At 33.9% G+C, this 6371-nt stretch overlaps 1 pseudogene; it reads right to left on the bottom strand.

The window, feature by feature from the left end:
• Positions 1 to 1656: 1656 nt before the first annotated feature.
• LOC112474797 lies at positions 1657 to 1775 on the bottom strand (annotated as a pseudogene).
• Between the last annotated feature and the right edge of the window lie 4596 nt (positions 1776 to 6371).

Below are 6371 nucleotides of genomic sequence, written 5' to 3'. Positions count from 1 at the left end.
CTCGTTCACTCTTAATTTCATTCTCTCTCTTTCCCCTGAAACTTTTTATGTTAAGGTCATCAGAGACCACCATCTTTCTAAATTCAACATCAATTCTGTTTTCATCTTCTTCAATGTCTCAGAAGCAGTGGACATAGTTGATTAGTCCTTTTCTCTTGAAATGCTTTCTTTACTTGGTTTCTGTGATATTTTACTCTCCTAGTAGTCTTCCTACTTTAAAGAGCTCCCCCTCATTCTCCTTTTCTTCCAGTTACCATCATTCCTAATTTCATCACACATACCATCTACAGGAGGAAGACTCCTGAGTAATAGTCTTTATCCTTGACTTCTTTCTGGGCCTCTGGAGCTCCAGATTCATATATCCAACTACCTAGTCAATATCGAACATACATTTGTTTGTCCTATAGGAATCTAGAACTGGTCATATATAAGACAGAACTCTTTATTCTCATCTTTTGTAAGCTTCCTTCCCAACACAATCCCTTCTCTTCCTTCCCAATCAAATCTCTTCCCCATTCTTTCCTGTCTTTGCTAGTAACAAAAACTAGTCATCATTCCTAAATTGTTTCCATCTCCCTGCCACCTTAACTAGTTGACTGGTAAGTCTCATCTTCAAAATATATCCTGAATCCGACTCTCATCATCTCCATTAATGCCATCAAAGTTCAAGGCACTAGTTTCTCTAGCTTGGACTACAATATTGGCATCTTAACTGGTCTCCTTTGCCTCCTCTGTCCCTTTATAGCTTCTTTTCCACATTGCAGCAACACAGTCTTTTAAATATCAATTGCATATTAAAAATCCTCCAGTGTTTTCCCTTGAATTTTGAAGAAATACTTTCAAAAACTCCTTAGCATAGTCTAAAGCCCCTACTCTCCAAGTTTGTTTTATACTCATTTCTTTTTGCTCATTCTGCTCCAAACATGCTTATTTCCTTATGTTTCTCAAACAAACCGAACATGCTGTTAGCTCAGGGCTTCTACTCTTTAGTTTCCAAGGCCTGAAACATATTGTCTCCAAAAGATGCATGGCCTACTCCTTCACCTCCTTCAGGACTCTGTGCAAGTGTTCCCTCTTCACTAGGGTCTTCCCTGACCACTCTATTAAATTATTAATCTCCTTTTACCCCTGTCACGTTCTGGTTCCTTAACCTGCTTTGATTACCACAGCCCAATCACATTATGTGCTATTTATTGTCACTCTCCCCAATTAGACCGAAGATCTTGTCAGGGCAGAGAATTTGCCTGTCCTTCACAAACTCTAGAATATGTACTAGTGCCTGGCTCAGGTGGATACGGGATACATATTTACCAAGTGGTTGCACAGATAGTTATAAAGGGTTTAACACAGTGTTGAAAAGATAGTGACGTATCTATTTACATGTTATTTTCTGGATATTATCGTTTATCTAATATCTTAACTGTTCTGTTTTTATGTGACTAAGGGAAAAATTGGAGCTAGTAGATGAAAATGAAAAATAGAATTTTACACCATTACCAATGCTCGTTTTTGCTTGTTTGATTTTATTTTTGTACTTTTCTAATCATTGGCTTCTTTTAATTAATTAATTAGTTAATTAATTATTTTGGCGAGGGCACCCCTGGTTGACCTCACAGTTTACAAGGACCTTGTAAGTTTACAATCCCTTATTTTTTAAGCTTACAGCACCTGGTCTTCCTAGGTAGTCTCTCATCCAAGTACTAACCAGGCCCGATCCTGCTTAGCTTCCGAGATCAGAAGGGATCGGGCTTGTTCAGGGTAGCATGGCCATAGACTAGTCATTAGCTTCTAAGAATAGAAATATTTCTAGATTTTTGCAAAGATATTAGAATCTTAATTCTTCTAGTGTGGGCAAAAATTTGGATAATACATTACATACTGATACTGAAAATCAAGGCAGAGACCCCCAACTTGACAAATCAGTCATTTTTCATAATTAAATTATATCAATATAACTAAAATTTCATAAGTGTTATCTTATAAATATTGTTTTCTGCTTTTTGTTTGATAATAATTTCTTGTAAATTATAAGCTAAAAATACTAAATATGTTTTTTGGGGCAATTGATAGTTTTTGATAGAAATGTTTGGTTTTTACATTATAAAATATATGTATGATTCCTCACAATCTTGTTTAAAATTTTACAATATGGACTTGAAAAAACTTCCTTATGTTCGTTAAATAGGAATTCTTGAAAACATACATTGTTTTCAGGATAAATTATTTTGTCTAACTCTATTTTTTACAAAGAAAGCTCATTGTTCTATTTTTATACAAATACAAAGGACAAAAAACTGTGGTTGATTTTTACTTGGATTCTGTTTTCTATATAGGCTGCTGTATATAACCTCAGCAGAGTGGACACCAGGGAGCGCTGAGCTAGTGAAAATCCAATTCAGTTCTTCCTCCTCTATCATGTATTTTAATGAAGCAAGCAGATGGTAGATGGATTTTCTCCTGGAAACTGCTGATTTGAAGACTCCAGTATGCCAGTTTTGCAAGCGTGGTGTTCGGCAGCATACAGTACCTCAAAATATACATTTAACATTGTCAGGAAAACGAATATACCCTTAGGCAGATGGATAAATATGCAAAAATACAAGACCATTGCTTGTCTCTCCAGGATTCTTTTGTAGATTGAGTGTAAACATCTTTCCTCTCTCTTTGTTCTTAACTTCTTAGTAAGATAGCAATAAGTTTATCTCAATATCTGCATGAATGCAATTAGGTTATAAAACCATGAACGTGATCATTATTGTTTCTATTTCTATTGCTGAACAAGCTCCTCATGGGGTATGCTTCTGTACTGTTCAGCATTATCAATTAGAAATAAAAAAGGTGATAACCAATAAATGCGATTTTCATTTAAAGAAATAGAAATAAGTCTCTTCGGAGATGTTATTAACAGTGATAGGTGATGGTGGCTTATGCAGTTACCTATTTTTTCTGAACCAAGATGGTACTCAATACGTGAAAAAAATCAAACTCTCTATTTAAATGAATATGTAATATTTCTTTCAGCCACAGGTAAAAACATGAAATAAATATCATTGGTTGATTGCCAATTCTTACTCACCCTTAATCATTCAAACATTCTATGAAGATACATAATTCCTACCATTCTCACTTCTCAGTCTGTCAGAGAAAAATTAAGAACAAACAGAATTTACATTAAGATAAGAAAACTGATGAAAATATAGAGCATCATTATTCCCACCAGCAAAAGAAATGAAAAGTGATCAGAATCTGAAGTATCACATTCTTTTTGGATGCATAATTCTTGGAAATTAGTGCCATCTTCTGGCTTCTCAAAGTACTGCTTTAAATCTAAACCAGATCTTGGAGGATCTTTGCAGTAGCATGAAATGTCAAAAAAAAAAAGGGACGTAAAAATCCCCAAAACATCTAGGTCACATTGTAATACTGCATTACAGCTTATAGCATGAACTTTAAGAACGTTATTGTGTATCTTTATCATTCACATCACATAAACTGTGAAGATTTATACTGGATTAAATATACTTTGTAGTTTATTGTGTTAAAATAAAATTCCCAGATATTCCACATACAGCATATTCCATAACTAATGTGTTTGGAACACTTTTTGCAGCCCTAACTCAAAAGTTTCTTCATGCCAGTGGATTTTCAGTAAAATTAAGAAACACAAAGGTTGCAGTAGGTTATCACTCATGTTCAGTTTAAATTCTGTTTTAGGTTTTTAATCTATTTTTTTTAAAGTTGTGGACCTATAAATGTACTTTTATATACTCTAAAGTAATAAAAATAATAGCAATTATAATATCTACTACGTTCCAGTTGCTAGGTGGAATAGCTGAATAATTTTCTTATAGCACCCCCGTGAAATGTTCTTATTCCTATATTCCTATCTTATAGATGAAGAAACTGAGACTCAGAGAGGTGAAGTCACAGAGCTAAGAAAGGACAGAGTCAAGATTTAAATCCAAGCTCATTTAACTCCAAAGCCTGTGTTATTTCTAATGAAGGCTGGGGTATTCATGACATTGGCTAATCAGCCAATAATATAATATAAAACTTTGGTAGATGTTTTATATTACTAAAGTTTGTGCCCCTCACAAACCGATTTCAAACAATTTTATTCTATTCCTCCCCTGCTACACCCCAAGTCCTGGAACATATATTCATAAAAATTTTTAGGATTTACATTCCTTCTCCATATTCCTTCTTCCATATTTAATAGAAACGCGAACAAATATTAATTCCCTTGCAGCACCAAGCACTTAATTGGTACTCAACATATACCAATAAATTTATCAACAGATAGGTTTTAATAAGAGCTTAATTATTTTCCAATATGTAGAGAATATGAATGAAAAATAGTGTTAAAAAATCAGCATATCTTTAAAGCTTTCTAAGAGTTTGAATATTTGGGGACACATGCACACACACATTACATGTATACGTATATACTACAGATAGTCAACGACGATTTTCATTTTTGGTTTTAGTATTGTGTAGAAACAGTTTAGAAAAAGCAAAAATCTAATAAAGACCCAAAATAATAAAGCTGATTTATCAAAGAACAACAAGTACTCTGTAAGAGAGATTTTTTTTTTTTTTTACTAGAGATACTAGGGGGAAAACTATGTTTTTAAGACATCTGTGGTTTAGCTGTTGAAGTGCTGAAAAAAAAAAAAACAGCAGCATGCTGCAAAACACTAACTCATTTCTGGGGACCACAACATATGATGTTTTAAATGTATATGATAAAGAAAAGATTTTACGTTAATAAATATGGCATGAGAGATGATTTAAGTCATATTACTAATAAAACAAAGAAAAATCATCAGCCACAACTTGTGAAGTTTAAATTCATATTGTAGTATTATTTTTGAATAGAAAACATCTTGTTATATATAATAGCTCCAAGACTTCATGTACTAATAGTGAGCAGGTGCTGAATCCAAGCTATAATGGTATACAACAAAACTCCAAAAAATGACTAGAAGGGATTAAGAGTTAGAAATACAGTTGGCAAACAGCAATTAGGAAATACAACAAAATAAAATATTTTATTTGCTATAGTATGAAATACCTAGAATAAAACTTTATTAGATTTCTTGGTTATAGGCAACAGAAACCAATTCAAGTTATCCTAAACAGAAAAGGAATTTCTGAGCAGGTGGCAGACCAGCTCATAGAATCAATGAGAAAACTGACAAACTAGCAGGGAAAGAAGTAGAAATAAAAGAATCTAGGTAGCTCAAACATAGCTGAGTTTATACTGTGCGAACTGTGTTGTCAGGATGCAACTGCTGGCATCCCTAAGACTGGAAACAACCATGTGGCCACCTCAGCTACAAATAACTTCTAAATATCAGTCTGCCTTTGGATCATTTCCTTAGCAGTTAAATCCTGGGAAGAATATCATTTGGCCCATCCTAGGTCATGTATGTGCACACAAATAAGAAGCAAGTTCAGGTGCTGAGTAGACAAAAACAAAAACAAAAACACAATACTCAATAGATATCTCTCATAAACCTTTGGTTGCCCAGTGCCAATCTACATCCTTTTTCTAGTATTTGCATTTTCAAATCAAGACTTCCTTCTACGACACAGGAGCAAAGGATATACAATGGAGAAAGGATTGTGTCTTCAATAAATAAATGGTGTTGGGAAAACTCAACAGTTACATGCAGGAGAATGAAACTGGACCACTATCTTACACCACACACAAAAAGCAACTCAAAATGAGTTAAAGACTTGAACGTAAGACTGAAACTACCTCCTAGAAGAGAATGTAGGCAGTAAGCTCCTTGACATAGGGATGATTTTTTTTTTTTTTTAATATATTTGACACCAAAAGCAAAGACAACAGAAGCAAAAATAAATGAGTGGGACTACATCAAATTAAAATGCTCTATATAGCAAAGAAAACCATCAACAAAATGAAAAGGCAACCTACCAAATAGGAGGAAATATTTGTAAATCAGATATCTGATAAAGGGGTAATATTCAAAATGCATAAAGAACTCATACATTTCAATAGCAAAAAAATCAAATAATCAATTTATCAAGGAATCTGATTAGACATTTTTCCAAAGAAGACATACAGATAACCAACAGGTACATGGAAAGGTGCTCAACGTCACTAATCATCATGCACATGTAAGTCAAAACCACAAGGAGATATCACCTCACACCTGTTAGAATGGCTATTATACAATAAGACAAGAACAACAAGTGCTGGCGAGGATGTGGAGAAAAGGGAACTCTCATACACTGTTGGTAGGATTGCAAATTGGTACAGCTGCTATGGAACAGTATGGAGATTCCTCAAAAACTTAAAAATAGATATACCTTTTGACCCAGAAATTGCACTGCTGGGTATT

Source organism: Pteropus alecto, unplaced genomic scaffold (genome assembly GCF_000325575.1).
Source record: "Pteropus alecto unplaced genomic scaffold, ASM32557v1 scaffold7, whole genome shotgun sequence".
Lineage (NCBI taxonomy): Eukaryota > Metazoa > Chordata > Mammalia > Chiroptera > Pteropodidae > Pteropus > Pteropus alecto.
Note: the sequence above shows the minus strand (reverse complement) of the source record. Positions and strands in the feature narration are given on the sequence as shown.